This window comes from Gymnogyps californianus, chromosome Z (genome assembly GCF_018139145.2).
Source record: "Gymnogyps californianus isolate 813 chromosome Z, ASM1813914v2, whole genome shotgun sequence".
Taxonomy (NCBI): domain Eukaryota; kingdom Metazoa; phylum Chordata; class Aves; order Accipitriformes; family Cathartidae; genus Gymnogyps; species Gymnogyps californianus.
The window spans coordinates 77,145,141-77,167,106 of NC_059500.1; positions in this window are offsets into that span (position 1 = coordinate 77,145,141).

The window sequence follows — 21,966 nt, forward strand, 5'->3', positions numbered from 1 at the left end:
GAGACTTGCCATTAACATAATATTTAACTAGTTCTTCAAAACAGGGCCTCACAAAACAAATAGGACATAAAAAAACAGTAACTCATAGTAGGAAAGTACTGGTAACCAGTCACTCCTCTTCTGGTGCCATGCCCTATAATCCAAGTGCAGTTTTGGGTCACAGAGGTTTTGTGAGGACTCAATGGACTAGGATTTCACCTTGAGTCAACCCTAGTTCTGTGCCTCCATTTCCTTTTTGTTTCTCAGTCTGACACAGACTTGTCATTGCAGAGGAGTGGGTTTTTTTCCTGCACCTTACACAGCTCTGAACATAGAGTTAGAGCCTACCATGTTATTAGCAACACGCATATAGGAGAAAACTCATGTCATTCTGACAGAAAAGATAATGAATGCTAAATTAAAGTCTAATAAACTGTTAAATAAAGTGCCTTGGGCAACCATTTAAAGTGAGATGGGAGGCAGCTGGGTCTTGCCACAGATCTGGACCTCACTCTGGTTCTCTGCTGATGATTTTTATACAGCAGAGGCGCAGAGCGATGAGCAGGATCATCACCTCACCTGGTGATGCCTTGGCTTGGGAAGTGCTGACATCACCGTTAGCAAAGCCTTGTGCACTGTAGAAGGTTATGATGTTCATGCAAGGGCTTTCATGCTCTCATTTAAGCTTAACAGCTTGCAGAGGAGAATTTCCATTTATAGAGGTCCTTCGGGGCTGCTAGCTGGTCTGTTTGGCACGAATGACTGACACACCACAAAACAGTAGCAATGATATGCACTATACATAAGCTAACAATGATTGATTAAAGTAATATGAGAGGGAAGACACTATACCTAAAGAGACAAATGATATAAGCAGCTTGACTACTGCTATGGAGATAACCAAAATAAGAATAAACGTTGTCAATGGATTATGTAACTCACTGATGGCATCTAGATTTCTGAAAATGATACAGAAAAAGTAAAGCATGAATCATTGCATTACGTATGCCTGCTCATTTTCCTTCTCCATCTCCAGCTTCCTATTCCCTCAGCTGAACATTCATTAAAGATAAATCTCAGCCCTTTTGCTAATGATTGCACAATACCTGGAGGGTCAGAGAGGAACGGTGTGGTCATCAGCTCTGTACACCTCCTTTATCAACTGTACTTAGCAGCAAGTGCCATCAGAAACTATTCTGGACTTGGTCTCTGATAATAAGCCAGAGTATGACATATATGACAGAAATAGTTGAGCAACCAAGGTCTACTTTAGTGATCATAATATATTCAGATATGAAATATTCCTCTGGGTGTATGTGAAAATAGAATCTCAGAAGTTAATGTAACTTTTTCCCCCCCTTTTTTAAGACTGCTTTGGAGAATCTAATATATGGAATAATTTGCAGGAAGCGAAATGATATCAACAGCAGTGAAGAAAATCTACCATTATGAAGAAAAAAAAAAAGTATGAAGTTCTGTATCTAATTGGCAGATATAGAGGATGGATACCAACTATATTCATCCCTGTAAAAAGTATCAAAAATAGGATGACAGAGACAAGGATGTGGTTAAGCAAAGATAATAAGGAGAAGCAGAAGGCATTTGAAAAGTTCAAAGGATATGTTAAGTGGGAGGAATGGGCAGATTATAAGTGTAGATAAAGCAAGTAAGAAATAATTGGAGTGAAAATGAACACTGAACATGAAACAGGCCAAGACATCTCAACCCCACAGGGTTTTGAGATATTTACACAATAGGCAACTGGGAAAAAGGATAGTCTTTGTAATTGTGATAATGAATTAAATTTTATATAATGCATCAGCACCACAAAACATTCTGCTCCTCATTCCAGTACCTTATTCAAAGCCTACTGGAGTTGGTGGCAGTCTTTCAGTAGCTTTTGGATGATTAGATCAAGTCCTATTAAAATTATGTATCAGGTGGGTCGAACATTCATAACCTGGGAATTTAAGCTCAAATCCTCAGCAGGCAACTAGGCACCTAAGACCCATCTGGTCTCTGGTCTCTGAAATGTCTTTGAAAATCCTATTAGTTTGTTTTTAAAGCAGGTTTCACCTCCATTCAAAGATTTTTTTTTTAATGTATATTACAATGTAAATTCTAACAAATGCAAAAAAAAAGAAAAAAGAAACCTAGTCTAATAAAATTCTTAATAAATTCATAATAAATTGAAAACCAAGAGTACCTACTGTAAAATTAAAAAAAAAAGGGCAATAAAACAGTAAATGAAATATTTGCTGTTTTCATATTGTTTTTAAATCCCTCTATCTGGCGAACAAAAAATAAAAGTTTAAGAAGAGTTTTACAAATGACAAAAAATAGTCTCGGATATTTTCAATGGAATAATTGCAAATAGAAAGATCCTCTTCAGCAATGATAGTCACCTGACAAATTTATTTGGCCAGACCTTTCCCGTGGTGTGTTTGTCCACTGAAATGAATGATCAAACCGTGAGCGGAGCAGCAGTTTCTCAGTGCAGTGCATGGAAAGAGAGTAGAGACAGGAATTCAGAAGAAGCCAAAGTAGGACAACTCTGTTATGTTCATTGTGTGTGGTGTTAAAAAACACTCATCAATTCAGGTGCAGCAAATACAGTAATTGCTTCAGTCTTTAGGCTATGTATAAACATAGAATCATAGAATCATAGAATCATTTAGGTTGGAAAAGACCTTTAAGATCATTGAGTCCAACCATTAACCTAACACTGTCAAGTCCACCACTAAACCATGTCCCTAAGTGCCACATCTACACATCTTTTAAATACCTCCAGGGATGGTGACTCCACCACTTCCCTGGGCAGCCTGTTCCAATGTTTAACAAACCTTTAGGTGAAGAAATTTTTCCTAATATCCAATCTAAACCTCCCCTGGAGCAACTTAAAGGTATTTCTTCTTGTCCTATCGCTTGTTACTTGGGAGAAGAGACTGACACCCACCTCGCTACAATCTGCTTTCAGGTAGTTGTAGGGAGTTGTAAGGTCTCCCCTCAGCCTCCTTTTCTCCAGGTTAAACAATCTCAGTCCCCTCAGCTGCTCCTCATAAGACTTGTTCTCTAGACCCTTCACCAGTTTCATTGCCCTTCTTTGGACACACTCCAGCACCTCCATGTCTTTCTTCTAGTGAGGGGCCCAAAACTGAACACAGTATTCAAGGTGCAGCCTCACCAGTGCCGAGCACAGGGGGATGATCACCTCCCTAGTCCTGCTGGCCACACTCTTTCTGATACAAGCCAGGATGCTATTGGCCTTCTTGGCCACCTGGGCAAACTGCCAGCTTGTATTCAGCTGGCTGTCGACCAACACCCCCAGGTCCTTTTCTGCCAGGCAGCTTTGCAGCCACGCTTCCCCAAGCCTGTAGCATTGCATGGGGTTGTTGTGACCCAAGTGCAGGACCCGGCACTTAAGCTTGTTGAATCTCATACAACTGGCCTTGGTCCATCGATCCAGCCTGTCCAGATCCCTCGTAGAGCCTTCCCTCCCTCAAGCAGATCAACACTCCCACCCAACTTGGTGTTGTCTGCAAACTCACTTGATCCCTTCATCCAGATAATTGATAAAGATATTAAACAGAACTGGCCCCAATACTGAGCCCTGGGGAGCACCAGTTGTGAGAGGACATGAACTGGATTTAACTCTTTGGACCTGGCCATCTAGCCAGTTTTTTACTCAATGAAGAGTACACCCATCCAAGCCATGAGCAGCCAGTTTCTCCAGGAGAATGCTGTGGGAAATGGTGTCAAAGGCTTTACTAAAGCCTAGGTAGACAACATCCACAGCCTTTCCCTCATCCACTAAGTGGGTCATCTTGTCATCAAAGGAGATCTGGTTAGTCAAGCAGGACCTGCCTTTCATAAACCCATGCTGACTGGACCTGATCACCTGGTTGTCCTGTACGTGCCGTGTGATGGCACTCCAGATGATCTGCTCCATAACCCTCCCTGGCACTGAGGTCAGGCTGAGAGGCCTGTAATTCCCTGAATGCTCCTTCCAGTCCTTCTTGTAGATGGGCATCACATTTGTTAACTTCTAGTCAACTGGGACCTCCCCGGTTAGCCAGGACTGCTGATAAATGATTGAAAGTGGCTTGGTGAGCACTTCTGCCAGCTCCCTCAGTACCCTTGGGTGGATTCCATCTGGCCCCATAGACTTGTGCTTGTCTAAGTGGTATAGCAGGTCACTAATCATTTCCCCTTGGATTGTGGGGGCTTCATTCTGCTCCCCGCCCCTGTCTTCCAGCTCAGGGGGCTGTGTACCTTGAGAACAACTGGTCTTACTATTAAAGACTGGGGCAAAGAATGCATTAAGTACCTCAGCCTTTTCCTCATCCTTTGTCACTATGTTTCCCCCTGCATCAAATAAAGGATGGAGATTCTCCTTAGCCCACCTTTTGGGATGTATAAATATCTCTTTTTGTCAGCAGTTCTTAAAAGAGGAGAGAACATGAAGGAAGTAAGGTACCATGATTTGACACAGCCTGCCTCAATCCAGTCAGTAAATTACAGACAAGACAAAAATAGATTTTTTTTTTTTTAATGTTCCTGTACAGTAGCCTGTCCACTAGGCCCCAGGATACAAATTTGCATTACAACAGGATCATGTTTAAAGATGAGAATGTTCAAGGAAATGTTTTTCATATGAGCTAGAAAGAATGGCAAAGCCCAGCTGAGGTTGCACTCTTTATACAGAGTGATTACCTGAAGAAGCAAAGGAATAGTTCAAAACATGTTTCAGGCTCATCACTTGGAATTTTTTTCTTTGCAGAAGTTATCAATAAGAAAAGTAGCAGAAATTACAATGGAAAGTTATGGTGCACCATGAAGAAATCAGACTCATGAGCAGGTTGGTGTCAGCAGTAGGACTTGTGAGAAAGTTTCTGTCAAAACCATGTTTTCCAAAAATACACATTTTGACAACATTCTGTGTCAGTGTCCAGTTGTGTGTACACACATACATATGTGTTTTAATTGTCCATTTTGGAAGGATCTATTTTCAGGCTATGAACAGACCATTTTGAGACAGAAACAGTAGAAAGGGCAGGCAGGAGTGTAGCTGCTGCAAGAAGATTTAACAGTCAGTTCAAGAGAGAATTGTAATGTTTGGTCTAATTGAATTGGTCTGAACTATCACTTGTACAGCCCTGATGCTTTCCACTGGTGTCCTGGTTTCGGCTGGGACAGAGTTAACTCTCTTCTTAGTAGCTGGTACAGTGCTGTGCTTTGGATTTAGTGTGAGAATACTGTTGATAACACGCTGATGGTTTAGTTGTTGCTAAGTAGCGCTTGTCTTAAGCCAAGGACTTTTCAGTTTCCCACGCTCTGCCAGCAAGCAGGTGTGCAAGAAGCTGGGAGGGAGCATGGCCGGGGCAGCTGACCTGAACTAGCCAAAGGGGTATTCCATACCATGGAACGTCATGCCCAGTATATAAACAGGGAGGAGTTGGCCGGGAGGCGCGGATCGCGGCTCTGGAACTAACTGAGCATCGGTCAGCGGGTGGTGAGCAATTGCATTGTGCATCACTGTTTTTTTTTTCTCCCCCCCCCCCCTTCCTTTTTTGTTATATTCCTTTTCATTACTATTATTATTATTATTATATTTCATTATTACTATTGTTAGTATTATATTTTACTTTAGTTATTAAACTGTTCTTATCTCAACCCACGAGTTTTACTTGTTTTTTTTCCTTCCCTCCTCCTCACCCCACTGGGAGGGGGAAGGGGGAAGCGGCTGCATGGTGCTGAGTTGCTGACTGGGGTTAAACCACGACAACTGGAAAAAATTGAGAACTGGATATCCAGTACCTTTTACGTTAATTTCTAAATGTTGTAGTGGTGCTTCATGGGGATTGTAGTTCAGGTGCAGCTGGATTTCTTTTGGTTTTTGGCTTTGTGGTTTTTTAACTGTGATGGTACAATTCCACCCATTGGTTCCAAGGGGAAAGAAGTAGATGGTGGATCATGGTCAAAGCAACCCAATTTAAGAAGAATTGCATAGTGAGAGGAATGGTAGACTATGAAGAAGAGATACTAAGTCTACTAAACTGCTGCAGAACAGGTTTTTTAATTATTATTTAATTTTGTATATTTCCAGGTGAAGAGAAGATCAGCTTTACCCATGCCTGTGTAATGGGATGCTAACATTTTGTATTCCCTTCATCACCAGGCTGCCTTTCTCTCATGTGTCTGGTATTTCTTGTTCTCCAGAAGATGGTAATGTATATACAGTTACTGCTGAAATCAAAGCAAAACATTCAGAGTTACATGACTCTTCTTGAGGCCGAGTTGTGTCTCATTAGTGAACTGTGTTGCCATACTGAGGTTAGCAAATAGTATTAACCCTAATTTAAAGGTGGGGAGAGTGAGGCAAATGTTAAGAGCAGAAAGTGCAACTCCACAACTAGACAGTGAGTCAGCCATAGAGCAGGAAAGAGTACACATATTTTCTTTCCCTGGTACCCTCCTGTCACTGCTGCCTCTATTTTGAACAATAAACATTGCACTTTGTCATAGGAAGAAAAAGAGAGGGAAATATAGACTCCCTTCTTAAAAGTTTTATTTTTTCTTCTTTTTTTTTTTTTTCCTAGCAGTGTACCATGACCTAGCAAATCAGTTCAAAAAGAAGGGGGGGGGGGGGGGGGGGGGGGGGGGGGGGGGGGGGGGGGGGGAAGGAAAAATCAGTAAGTATATCTTGTTAAACGCTTGGGTCAGGTTATCTGCCTGTCAGCAAAAGGGGAAAACATACATTTGGCATATTGCTGCTGAGCATGCTTTCTATTTCATCCCAGTGCACACCTCAGCTGTACCCAGCATTTAATAAGCATTATATTCAGTGCCCTTTAAAAAAATGATTGAATTATTGCTCTTTTTATGGTTCCATAAAAGCCTTTATTAATTTGAGGGAAGCGGCTTCATCTTGCCTGCCTGGCCAATCCTCAGTGAGTGATTAAATTATTCATGAAGCTTCCAGTTGGCTTTGTTTACTGTGTCCAGATCATGATGTCTTTAGTTTGGAAAATGGAAGCCAAGTAAGTGCATATATCTTGGTGGTTTCTGGGTGTGAGTGGGCTGCGGTCAGGATGGCGATGGGGTGTGAATCAGCAAGGACTTATGTTAAAAAAAAGCACAGGAAATGTACGCATAGAGAGTGTTCATCTGAAATTCTTATCAATAACTACCCAGACTGGCTTGGAGGACACTGAGGAAGGAAGAAACTCAGACGAGCTTGCTTCGAGAAAAAATGTCCAGAGCTTTTTGATTCACTGCTAAGGCTGAAATTGGGGAAGGAGCCACGGATGCCCACCGAAGTCAAAGAACCTCACTGAGGGTTGAGGCAGGACTTCGAATTTCTGTAGTTACGGATGGTAGTGGTGAAATCATTCTGCTAAATGTGCTGCAGTTTACTTAAGACCTTGTTCTTTCCTCCACAAGTAGAGAAAATGGGTTAATTTATATAATTTGCCAATAATAGAATTTACTTATATTAGTCAGAAGAAAAGTAAACCTCTAGGATAAAACAACTCTATCCCATGATGTCACCACAAGTACCACTCCATATCTGTTTGTACATGAGATCTACTCATACGTCCTTAAAACCCCAGTGCTGTCTCAACTTACTAAGTCAATAAGAAGACTTCTTTGAGCTACAGGATCCATTTTAGCATCCTTAACATGTAGCTTTGATGAATTTACTGTAAATAGCTTGTAAAAATATGCATTTAACAAAAACTCTGAAGTCTTTATGGCTATCAGCTCAATAACTTCAGAAGTACCTGGGTAACTGAAATGTAATTTTGCATCAAAGGAGTCTCTGATTTCCTGATTGAGATGGAAGTTTATGACAGGTTAATAAATTTCTTCACCTGAATTGTGCTGCTTTCTGGACCTGAGAGTTTGTCTTTTTTGTGTCCCTGGGAAAAAAAAAAACACAAACCAATGAAGATTTTTCTGTTCTGTTGAAAAATGAAAAATGATTAAAAATAAAAATATAAATTAAAAATGGTTTTTAGTACCAGCACACAGAGATTTTGGACTGGCAGCACTTGTGACTTTCTACAGCAGACACAGACCTGGAAGTGTGTTTTCATGTTTTTTATTGTTTGTTTGCCTGTTTGTTTTTCCATGCATGAATTTTTTTTGAGTGTGAGGTGTATAATTTAAAAAAAAAACTCAAAGAAACAGGGTACTACTAGATGTAATCCTACTCTTTACCAGAGCATTTTTAAATCCCTCCTGCTCCAGTAATTTTCTCCATGTCTGACATGGTTTGCAATGTTCTTCTCTCTGTTACTGTTGAAAGCCAGTCCCTTCCCTTAAAATTCACCTTTCCTCATTGGAAAAACCTTTTTTTTTTTTTTTTTTCAATTTCAGTTGTCCTTTCATTCTGCCAAGATGAGACACAATCTCAATTGACATACTGTGTTTTAAGTAGCCAAATGTTGGGATTATTTCAGAATTGTTACAGTCTTGAGTTATGCCGGATGCTAATTTCAGTAACAGGGTCCTACCATGCTGGTGCTGTACAAAGAAAGGCACTCAATGCCCTGAACAGCACACTATTAAAGTCTGATTCACTTTAAGATTTCTTCAATCACTTGTCCATCAAAACTCCAAAGACTTATAAAAAGGTAAGATTGAAGTCAAGCTGTGGTGAATCAGGTCCCTATATGCGCTAACCTTTAACTTAAAAGAGACACCAAAGAAATGAAGAGTTGCATCTCGGGCCATGGGGAAGGGAGAACATTTCATGAACATTCATTGCTTAGACAAACAGCAAAGAAAGAAAGCATCTGGGAAAGGCACATTGACAAAGAGCAAAGGACATAACCCACTTCATATCTACGCATGGCAAATCAATTTAATGTCTTTCATTACTGCTTGAAAACGGAAACTTACATGCGAACAATAAACTTTAATCTGGTTGACAACAGTTTAAAAAATGCACTGAAAGCAAGTTTCGGCTGCATGACATACTTTATGACACTTATTAAAAAGACATACTTGTAAGTCAATTAACCTGCCCAATGGTACATTTTAACTTGTTTTCTATTAGGAAAGGCAGCAAAAGGGCAAAGTTTTTCATTTAGGAACGTTCTAAGTTGATTTCTTTTTCCTTTTTAAGTGAAGGACACTGCTGGTGTCATCGTCCCTAACCAGTCCAATATGAAATATATGCCATTGGTGTCCACCAACCCATCTTGTCACAGGTAACGGCTGCTTATTCTCTAAAACTTTATAGTCACTGCAGTTTGCTATGGTAATTCATTAATTACAGTAATGATGACACCACAGGACGAGGCAGTTAACAAGATACATCTATCTGGATATTACAGAGAGCATCGGTTGCACCCAACACACATAAGGTCGCAAAAGCATTTTAGCTGAGCTTCTCGCGTCCCAGAACTTTCCCAAACATTTGGGTGTTCTTGTTCCTGTTCCTGTTCTCATCCCCTTCCCTTTCTTTAAAATTCATGATATTAAAATATAAGCATGCACATAAACACACACACACACAAACACACTTTGTTATATGTATACATTTATCTTATATTTATGAAATCTCTGTATAAAATATATAAATATATATTGTGTATATATTAACTATATGTTAACTGCATATATTATAAATATACTTCATGTATATGTGACATGTGCATGTATATGTATATACATGTATACATAAAGATTCACGAGGACATAAGCATACATAAGGATTTTGTACAGATTTTCCAAAAAAAATTTCATTGCTATCTGATGTCTGGTAGCTTAGCTTTATGGCAACATGAGTATTGGAAAGGCAGAAATGGAAGGGAGGAGAGAACTAAGATTTAGTCCATTTGTGAAAGTGTATTGAATTACACCTTGGCTTATGGATATAGGGAGCTGAGTCCTCAAATACGGTTTAACTATTTAAGCTCCAATGGGTTCTGTAGATCAATGCAAATGTAGACATGATGAGATCTTTTGTCCATAGTACTGTGGTTCAAACAGACCACGTAGCTACAAAAAAATGCTGTATAAATCGTATATCTAACTGCATTCCAACGAATTCATCTTGTAATGATTAGTTCAACCTCGATTCAGAGCTCTGAGTTCTGCCTAACTTGGATGATTTTAAGCCACCTGCCTACTTTTCCTACTCTTAAAATCTTAGAGCCAATACAGAAATTGGTTGATCTGGTTGGAGTTTGACAACTAAGAACAGTGAAACTTTGTTCAGTTGCGTCTCATGATTGTGTCAGACCTAGTTCACCAAAGGTTTCAAGTTTAGTGATTCTGAATGTGTTAGTTCCTTAAAGTTTGCCAGAATCACTTTACTCTGCAAGTTAAAGTTCTTGCAAGATTTGTAAATGCCCTAATTTGGGCAGTATTCAAAGGACCTTTTTTTCTTAAGAGATATTTGATTTTTTTACATCCTGTCTTTGCCTAGATTTGGAAGTGATGAACTGTAACAGTAGTAGCATTTTAATTTCTATAATAAATATAAGAGGACAACTAGGCAGTTTAGGAGCACGGATATACACATATTTGAGCTGTGCACTGAGTTATCTCTGAATCATTACTATTTTTGTGTCAGGGTTTTGTTTCTTTGCTTTGATCGCATGTGAAGATCTTACATTAATTGAAATTTGTACAAATGTTTAGAATATTTCTAGTTTCTAATGGCAATGGCATGCTGCGTAATGTTATATATTAACATTCTTCTTTAGACCTCAGAACACTTCAGAAATATGGCCGGTTTCATTATGTATGTCATTTTGGATATATAAGCTGCATCTAACATTACTGCTCAAGAGTGGAACTGAACTGGGCTTGAAGCAGCATTCGCTTCATGGCCACATTATTTAACTGCTAGATCCTGCCAAGTCTAGCTGCGTGCTGCGTGCTAGAGCAAGTGGTGTGGTGTGTGCACAAGTGTAATATCACTCTGTGCTTAGTCCAGCTGTAACCCCGTATATCATCTGCCTCGGGAGCGAGGAGGCAGTCTGATGGGGAAGTCATCAGGGAAACATCAAGTGGAGACCTTCTTTAATAAGAATTGATGTTATCTACCAGACAGGATATTTAGACAGCTAATACAGAGTTAGCACTGCCTTCTAGAGGAAGGAAGATCAGTAAAGTTATATCCTGGGACTGTCCTGGGTTCTTCTGGAACATCGATTCCCTGATTATGGGGTTGGCCATAAAGAACAAGTGGAAGGTGATGAATTGCTGAATGAATATTTAAAAACTCCTGTGGGAATTGTAATGTTTTCTGAGTCTGTCTTTCTTGGAGCAGCTTTTTGCTAAATGTATATTTTTATTGTCTGTAATTATATACACACATGTACATATTTGTGAATACATATGCAGAAAATAAACATGAGAACAGAGGAAGGTCTCTGAGTGTTCCATGGCCGAGTTCTTTCAAATATCAAGAAGCAAGTGAAAAAGAAAGGAGGTAGGTAGTCAGTGAATAGGTAGCTTATAGTGGAGAAATGTGGGGAAAAAAAGAAAAAAAAACCCCACCTTTTAAAATGCATACAAAGCAAGCCTCAAAATGGCCTACAAGCTCAAATGTTCTCAAGAGAGTTTGGGAGGGAAAAGTGCTTTCAATAACTGTTTTTATCTTCAAGTTTTTTACTTTATCTCACTTTCTCCAAGGGTAGAAGTTGACCCCAAGAGGGTCATGGAATCTGATTTATTGTACTGTGTTTAAATCAACAAAGTCAGTTTTTCAAAGCTGTGCTGGAAGTCTCTGGTAATCTTACTTGAACTTATCTACCTTCCTCTTTCTCCCCCCTTCATGTTTGTTTAGAGTGAGAAAGATTCTGGTATCAGAAGGCCAAGAACATAAAAGATATCATAATCATGAAAGTTGGCTCCCAGTATAGGATCTAATTTTCCAAGTACATGTGGTGTGAATGTGAACTGAGTTTCGGTTTTCCTTTCCTTTTTTCTTTCTTTCTTTCTTTTTTTTTTTTTTAAGTGAATGAAGTTTAGAGTAATCAGATTTATTTATTTTTTTGAGTTCTATAGGAACTAACATCTAAATCTAAACTTTTAAAATTTTTCCTTGATATTTCCAAATATCAAAATATCTGAGAAAAGTATAAGTGATGTCACAAATGACAAAGAAAAATCAAGGCAACTAGAATGCATTAAACTAATTGACACTAACCTGTGAAAAGAAATTATGTCTCTTAGTACATGAGTATTAGGGAAATTGTATTAAAAGTAACAGTGCTGTGGATTGATGGAGAAACAGCTTTACATTAGTGTTCCTCAGTTCCACATTGCTAATGGGAAGAGAAAACTAACAATGTAAAATAGGCCAACAAGCAGAGAAAAATCTGGTTATATCTGTGTTAAATAATTTACTTACTATTCTTGACCGTTGACTAGTAGGGGATGGGAAATTTTACCGTTGGTCCCAAACTAAGAATGTGCACTGGTTAGAATGAACAGGAACCATAGAGATTGGTTACTTTGCCCTGATTTTTTTTTCACACACCCATTAAAATCTAGAAAAAGTGAACGCTTCTGTTTGTCACAGAAGATTAGAATTGACTTGAGTTGGTGGGAAAAAGGGAACAGTATTCTTTCTGCTAAACTTCAGTCATCTAATCTGGGAGCTTGTATTAATAAACTCATAAGCTTTCTGGTTGTCTCTGGACTGAGCCTTTTGTTTTCTAAGGTAAGAAATATTGAGTTGAAGCTGGATTATATTTGAGTTTAATCATCACAGGTGGGTGTGCTGCAATTAACCCAAATAACTTGCCTTGGATAAATCTGGCTTAAATTCCAGCATAGCTCCTGAAGACAACAGATATTGTACCATAATCCAAAGGGGAATTCAGAGCTTGTAAACCAAGATGCTGCTCTGAAACATGCATTTGGGGTGCTGACAATGAAGTAGGTTTGAAAAACCTGTTCAGTTTATGCCATCTGATATTTACATCATTGCTCTAAGCACTTGAAATGATTACAGCATAAACCCCAGGAATGATCCTGCCATATTTCCATGTGGCACAGGAGCTTATCATTATCCTACTTTATGTGTATATTCAAATAATCAACAACAGGAAATGATTTTTATCTGGAAATGAACAAGAACCCTTTGGGGTAAAGTTAATAACATAACACAAGTGACTATCATTTCTTTATTGCAGCAATAGATTAAAAATAGAAACCAGTCTCAAAGGCTAGAAAAGCTTACTGATATAGAAGAGCAAAGATAGTAGTGTGGTATTGCGATTCTTCTCCTGCTGAACTGTGCTAATAGCTCTTTAATTGTATTCTAATGTATCATGGTAAAAATGGTGTAAAACAGCCATTTTAGATTAAACATGGAAATATATATCAATGTATTACTCACTGTGACAGAAGGTTGCTACTTCATAAACCTCTTTGATAATAACACCTATTGTTAAAGCAGGCTGCGATTGTGCTTCATTTTGTTTGTGCCGTTTTTAGAGAGGTGTAGATATTTAAAATTCTCTGACTTTAATGTCAAAAGGGATGCTTCCAACAACGTCATCTGATCCCTTGTGAGCCATGGGTTAAGGCAATTTTTGTATTACAGCTTTGAGAAGGACGTTAAAGTCTTTGCATAAAAAGTTCAAGCAATGCAGACTCTAGCATGATGGTCAACCAGACGTTTGAACAGTCATGCTTAACTCACTTTCTGTCCTTCCATCGGTGTTCACATCCTAGACTTTGAAGCTTCAGCTTCTGACAACCTAATCATGGATTTTTATTTTTTTTTACTCTTTTACTTATAGACTGCAATCCAGTCAACTCTTTACTTTTTCTTTGATAAAGTAAATAGACTGAACCTCTCTAGTTTCTCATTATAAAGAATGTTCTGAAAACCTGTGATCATGATAGCCATAAAATCATATAAAAATTTGATCCCAATGGAATAATTCAATTTTCTAGTCCCATATCCTGCATTAGTAAGTTCCTTGTCTTTTATCTAGTTGTTCCTATGTTTAGTAGAGCAGCCTACATTACACCAAACATTGTCTAGAAAAGTCTGCAGTACTGAATTAAACCCACCAAGAAACACTACCATCTCCTTTGACAGTTTGTTCCAAAATTTGTTTGTCTAGGCTTGTTAAAAATGTGATCCTGATTTCTCATTTGAATTTATTTGACTTTAGAGTCCAACTGTTACCTTTCTCTGTCCAATGAAACAAACTTCCAAATTTGCAGTATTTTCTCTTCTTTATATTTACTTTTTGTATTTTAAGCCATTTCTTCCAATCCTTAGATCATTTTTTGTGAGTCTTCTCTACACTTAAGACTAAGTGCACAAAGTGAATACTACGATTCTGTATAATATTCCACGACTGGCCTTGCCAATGCAGAGCCTGCCCTCTTTCTGTAAAATAGCCTTGCCCCTTTGTAGGGCAGTACTGCATGGGAGCACTGAGTGGTCTTTCTTTGCTTGTTATTTTTGTGACTGGCATGATGCCAGTCCTTCAGATTCTGCTTTTCTCTTTCTGTAGCTGTGGCTTGAATATGCATTTCTGCAAAATCTGAAAAGTTTCTCTTCTTCTAGCTGAATTAAGATACATTTTGTTTAAATGGGCTCAGTTTATTTTCTTTTATTTCTTAACAGTCAGTTACCCGGTTGTCCTTTCATTTAGCAAACGCTTTGTTGATATCCCACACTCCTAACTTTTTCAACAGAGTCTGAGTTGGTGCCCTTTCCAGATAAATTATGAAGAATGATTTAGAGATTTATTAATAACTACCACATCAGTGTGGCATAATAAAACAACAGGATTTTTTTGAAGTTTCTCTCTGAGGCTTTGAGAAGGAAAGAATTGGTCCTGTGGATAATTTACTTCAGGATGTTGTAGAAAACGATGTGTCTCAGAGAGAATTTAAATATCTGCTCATCTCATGGGTAGTATAAACAGTCCTATCAATAAGTGGGAAAACAGAAGAGGTCATTAAAAGTAGAAGGTGCTGAGATAAGTAAGAATGAAATTGCCTTCAAATCAGGATTATAGAACATAATTCAATAGTCCCCCATGTAACTTTAACATATGGGTCAGGGAACTTACTAAAGCATAGACTGCTTTCATCTCCTCTGACTGTAGAAAGAGAGGGTCTGACAGAGAATCTGGTTTGTTCGTCATGTTCTTAAATTTAGACTCTAATATCTGCAATCATCCTGGTAATAAATAACTCTATGACAAGTCCCTTTTGTTGGAAATGCATCACTGAGCGTGCAATGGGTAGCATGAAGTTCCCTACCTTGCATAAAAGCCCGACGTATATAACACTGTTCTATGACGTTCTGTTACTATAGGCTATTGTACAGACAGCACATATGTTTCAATATGTTTCAACAGGAATTATTATTCCGGTTGTGTTAGTTGACACTTTTGAGCAGTGCATTTTAAAATCATAATCACAACAAGCCCCACAGACACCATTAAGTAAGAAATCTTAGAAAGCTATCTAGGGCTTTCTAATGCAAAGCATAGGGCATTGCCATGAAAAGCTGAATGTCATCTCCTTTCAAGGAAGCAACAAGAGAGCTCTGAGCTGATAATGAACTGGTAATATCCAACTGTTAAGACCAAATCCAGACCCCAATGACATCAATGGAGAAATCTCATGGATTTCATGGGGCAGTGGATTGGATACTTAGGCACGTTCAGCAAAGCACTTACACATGTGCAGATGGTCCTCATTCTCCAAATCAGTTAAGGACACACTGAACCTTCAGTAAGTGCTCACAGCTCCATTGAAGTCAATTTAAGCATATTTTAAAGTGGTTTGTTGAACTGGGAGGAAATGATGAATCTGGGCCTCAGTGAATTTTATGGAAATGCATGATGTACTTAAATTTAACATATTTATGTAGCAAACTCTCAAATTTCTCCACTGAGTCCAATTGAAAAATGAATAATACATAACCTCTGGCCCTGTGCTTCTCTTGAGCTGCAGAGGCCAAGTAGCCCAGAAGCTAAATGGTTACCTATTTCTATGCCAGCCTTTTCCTCAAATCCCAGCAGGAAGTTTCTACTTAATAGAGAGACTAAACTTCTGTATTAAGCTTTCTATTCATCCCTTGCCAAGAGTATGGAAAACAGCAAATGGAGCTTCAGCTGGGAAAAAAAAAAATAATAACTTTGTTAATTTTATTTGCACCATTTCTGACTAGATCAATTCATATGCCCTCGTATTATGATTGCCTTCATATAAGTTGGACTCAGAAGTTGACAACTTCCATAAACTCTCCTTCAATGAGAAATACCAGATATGTATAAAATTTAGTGCTTAATACAGTTTTTATTTTATTGCTAAAGGTTTCTGTGTAGCTGAGATGATTTAAGCAGTCAGTAAGCTTCAAGGAAAAGTGCACAGTAAAATGAAGAACAGTACCTTTCTCTTCTCTGTAGCTCTTAACTTTGTCAAGAAATGTATTTCTTCTGACGCCTGTTTTTGTAACAGGAACTCAATTCTGTGAAGTAAGAAAAAACCTAAAATTTAACATAAACTTTTTAAAAGGCAGATTTCTTTTCTATTTTATTCAAATATGTATGCAAGGAAAAAATAATCATGCAATATTTCTACTTGAATGAGATTTATGGGCCACTTCTGACAACTACCTACATGTTGAAATGTACTTAATTCTGTGAGTGATCTCCAGAGCTTCAGATTTGTTTCCAACCACTTCGTAGCTTATGCTGTTAAATTCTATAACTCTGCTTGCCAGACAGCATTTAGTAAAGAAAATGAGATGGATTTATCTATTCTGAAAATATTCAGGGTTTCTGCTACTGTTGTTAAAGCCTTAATATTGCAAACACTGATGTATCAGATTTACCTATGTAAGTCAAATAGGATAGCTTACAAGAATGAAACAGTAGCTATATAGCTAAGTATTAGGTGTATAGCTATAGGCATAAATTGCTGCCTTGCTCTATGGTACACAATTGTACGCACTAGACAGAAAACTGCTGCTCCAGATATGCATTTGTAGGCACTTTCAGTCTCACTAACTGTTGTCAGAGGCAGCAAAAATATCATGCTGAACACAGTGCAAATGATACCATAAAGTAATTGATATTATTAAAAGTGGCTTTCTTCTCATTGTGAAATTCAGCATTCCTATAAGTTAGTAACTCAAGGAAGTGAATGGCTGAGGTAAGTGATACTGAAGGGAATATCTTTCTTCAGATCAGAATCCGGATGAGCAGGAAAACTTATATGGGTATACTGCAATTAAGGATTTTTTTTTTCTTATTATTAAACATTCTTTGTGAAGTCTAAAAAAAAAAAAAAAACAGGCAGTGAAAATGTGTCATTATATGAACTATTTTTTTCCTCAACCATGGCAGGAAGCCAGATGAAAAGCAGTTAGAAAAGAAGGTGCTCTGGCAAAAGTTTTTCAGGCATGCAGCATGAGAGAGGATGATTTCAGAGGCATTATTATTTTTGTCATTTTAAAAGAGTTGCAGGCCCTGCATTAATAGAAAGTGACTCTTACAGATATTTACCATAGTTACCTGTCATCTGTATGTACCAATATCTAGGGTGTGGGAGATTTTCACTAAAGGCAAGTTTCAGGGCTGGCCTGAAGCTATATCATGGATTTTGCAAGCATTTAGACATAGACCCTTGAGATCTATATAAAATCTTGAACATAAACCTACTTTCAGGCTTCCTCCTACCTGGGTAGCCCTTGCACTCACCAGATTTGTTATGATACATGAGTGCTCACAGCTGAATACTTGTGTTGTCCATTTAAGACTTGTTGGAGCCGTCTATTGCATTGCAGCCGGTGACACACCATTTTGGTATTACACATGAAATACACTCACTGCAATCCCAATTAAAAAATCAAAGTGGGGATCCCAATACCAGGTGATATTACCCCAGATTAGCTACCAAGTACCACCTATTGTGTTAGCTAACAAACAAAAATTTTGCTGGAGAAAAATCACATTTAACAGATATCATGCTATACTGGAAGCAACAGTTGAAATGTATTTTACCTCTCCACAGCTGCATAAATGCAAATAACGGCGATGCATCTCCAAGATTTTTATGTCTGTTAATCCTGGGTAGTAATGACACAATTTAATCTAAGCTATAAAATAATGATAATTTTATATATGTATTTCTATATGCATATATATACATAAATGAGCACAGAGATATGTAGATGTAAATACGTACCCGTGATTATAGTAAAGATACATTACTTTTCATTTTTAGATTACAAAACACTAAAGAAGAAGATAAGAGTGAGTCTTGCAGTTTTACACCTGTACAAATAAAAGAAGAAAGATGTGAAACAAGTTACATAGTAAGTCACTTGCTAAACTGGGGAAAAAAAAAAAAATCGTTTCTCAACTGCAGGCTCGTTCTATCCACTTGGCACCACTGCTTCTCCTAATTCAATCCCAGCTATGGAGCAGATTAGAAAAGCATGATAAAACTTGTCTTAAGCGTTCACTCCACTGTCCTGATTTAAAAAAACAAGAGCAACAAAAAAACCCCCACACTGTAAAACAAAGGTTAATAGCAGCAAAAGACACTGTAAAACAAAGGTTAATAGCAGCGAAAGAGTAGAGCACTGGCCATGGGTCTCACAGCCATTTGTACCAGGGCTGCTCTCCTCCTCCTTACTCCCCAATAATTAACTGTCATTTCTGCACTTCCTCATCTTCTTCGTATTGATCTTTCATCGTATAATGGGTGCAAACAGCAAGAGGAAGGCTTAATAACAAACATTAAAATGAATAAATAATTGCAGCCACAAATCTTCCTCAACCAACTGATTATTTGTTCAGTGACAATATTACAAGAAATTGGTTTTACATAATTTAAAAGGACACTAGCAAGTAGGGATTTTTTTAATAGCATTTTTCCTCTCTACACTCTCTGAAAAGGTGTGGGGGGGTTGGTGGTCTTTTCTTTAAAAGACTACAAGGGCTTAACTTCCTAATCACTTTTCCAGCATCTATGTGATATTCAGTAAATTTCTGAGTAGGTAAAAATGGCTTATCAGTGATCAGCAGTGAATTACCTTTCTCAAAGGTCTACGAGAGCATTGACCCAGGGTGTACGTGTGCCTGATTTTCCTGTCCTGAACTTGGGTGTTTTACAGGTCTGAAGGACAGGAGCTCTAAGTAGGCTGGTGGAAGCAGACAAAATGAAAAGATTGAAGGAGAGGTCAGGTGAAGAGATCTTGGGTGAGGAAGAACCTTCCCATGTGGAATGAGCTGAATTCATCCTCACCCCTTCTTTCTGGTGAGCAGTGTTGCTGCGGCATGCTCACGGCTACATGATAGGATAGGAGCAGGAGCAGTGCTCAGACTCCTACAGTCTACAAAGTCAAGGACCTTCCTGCCTCCTCTTCTGCAGGACAGAGTTCAAGCCTGTGCCCTGGCCCTTGCTTAGGTACATCCTTAATCCTGTCCTTATTAGGATAGATGAGGCTTTTGTGTAAGTGGCTCCATATAAATAAGGGCTCAATATTCCATAGCTGACTTGGAAATGTAGCTCACAGTGTCATTTCAGAAGGTGAACATGAGGAAATGTCTACCCTCAGTGTGGGAATTCTGTGCCATGGCGACATGACAGATCCCTGGTACAAACTTGATACATTATGTTTAATTCAGAAATTCACCTTAAAGCAATCACCCTTACACAGAGAATACAAGCATTAGCATCATCATGGCATGAAAGTTTGCTGTTGCTTCTATCTTAAATGGTTTCTGACCTTAGTGCACACCATTATCTATTTCAGAGCTATCATGGGGTTGCCTGAAAGGAACACCTATCTGTGACATGTCCCAGACCCGTGAAATGACAAGAATTAAGAATACTATCATAGAATCATAGAATGGTTTAGTTTGGAAGGGACCTTAAAGATCATTTGGTTCAAACCCACATGCCATGGGCAGGGACGTCTGGACGCCTCCTTATTTTCCATGTGCCCTAGCAGAGTTTCCAGGAGGATCTGCTCCATGATCTTGCCGGGCACAGAGGTCAGACTGACTGGCCTGTAGTTCCCTGGGTCTTCCTTTCTTCCCTTTTTAAAAATGGGGGTTATGTTTCCTCTTTTCCAATCAGTGGGAACTTCCCCGGACTGCCACGACTTCTCAAATATGATGGATAGTGGCTTAGCCACTTCATCCACCAGTTCCCTCAGGACCTGTGGATGCATCTCATCAGGTCCCATGGACTTGTGCACCTTCAGGTTCCTTAGATGGTCTCAAATCTGATCTTCTCCTACAGTGGGCAGTTCTTCATTCTCCCTGTCCCTGCCTTTGCCTTCTGTGACTTGGGCGGTGTGGCTGGAGCACTTGCCAGTGAAGACTGAGGCAAAAAAGTCATTGAATAATTCAGCCTTCTTCATAACCCAGGTAACCAGGTCTCCCGTTTCCTTCCAGGGAGGGCCCACATTTTCCCTAGTCTTCCTTTTATCACCGACATACCTATAGAAGCTTTTCCTGTTGCCTTGACGTCCCTGGCCAGATTTAATACTATCAGGGCTTTGGCTTTCCTAACCTGATCCCTGGCTGCTCGGACAACTTCTCTGTATTCCTCCCAGGCTACCTGTCCTTGCTTCCACCCTCTGTAGGCTTCCTTTTTGTGTTTGAGTTTGTCCAGGAGCTCCTTGTTCATCCATGCAGGCCTCCTGGTGGTTTTGCCTGACTTCCTCTTTGTTGGGATGCATTGCTCCTGAGCTTGGAGGAGGTGATCCTTGACTATTAAGCAGCTTTCTTGGGCCCTGCTTCCCTCCAGGGCTGTATCCCATGGTACTCTACCAAGCACATCCCTGAAGAGGCCAAAGTCTGCTCTCCTGAAGTCCAGGGTAGCCAGCTTGCTGTGTGCCCTCCTCGCTGCCCTAAGGATCTTGAACTCCACCAGTTCATGGTCACTGCAGCCAAGGCTGCCCTTGAGCTTCATATTCCCCACCAGCCCCTCCTTCTTGCTGAGAACAAGGTCCAGCATAGCACCTCTCCTCATTGGCTCCTCTAGCACTTGGAGAAGGAAATTGTCATCAACACATTCCAGGAACCCCTGGATTGCTTATGCTCTGCTGTGTTGTCCCTCCAACAGATATCAAGGTGGTTGAAGTCCCCCATGAGGACCAGGGCTTGTGAACGTGAGGCTGCTCCTATCTGTCTATGGAGAACCTCATCCGCTCGGTCTTCCTGGTCAGGTGGCCTGTAGCAGACCCCCACTATAATGTCACCTGTCCCTGCCCTCCCTTTAATCCTGACCCATAGGCTCTCGGTTGGCTCCTCATCCATCCCCAGGCAGAGCTCCATGCACTCCAGTTGGTCATTCACACAGAGGGCAACACCCCCTCCTCGTCCTCTCTGCCTGTCCTTCCTAAAAAGCCTGTATCCTTCCATTCCAACCCTCCAGTCATAGCAGCCATCCCACCACGTCTCCATGATGCCAATAAGATCACAGCCCTGCAGGCACACATATGTCTCCAACTCCTCTTGTTTATTCCCCATGCTACATGCGTTTGCATAGAGGCATTTAAGTTGGGCACCCAAGGAAGCTGACTTACTGGCTGGCGTGGCTGGAATACCTTTGTGCTGCTCTTCAGGTGCTCTCCTGCTGACCTGTGATCCCTCTCCAGGCTCTGGGCACCTATTGCTGGCACTGGCATCAAACTGGTAGGAGTGGGATGGATTGAGGTTCCCCTCCCCCAGCAACTTCAGTTTAAAGCCCTCTAGCTATGTTTAAAGCCCTCTAACTTCAGGCTAAAGCCCTACTAGCTTGTTTTGAGCCAAGATTTTGAAGGTGAGAGGTCAAGTGTGCTTTATTCATTAACGTACTTCTCATTCAGAAAGCTCCATAACTAGATGTCCACACGTTGAACAAGTAATGACCTGAAAATGGCACGATTTACAGGATGATACGCTGGCAGAAAGTTTTCTAACACCTCCCAGAAGTGCACTTTCCAGAAACCCACTGTACATAAACATAAAGGTCTGC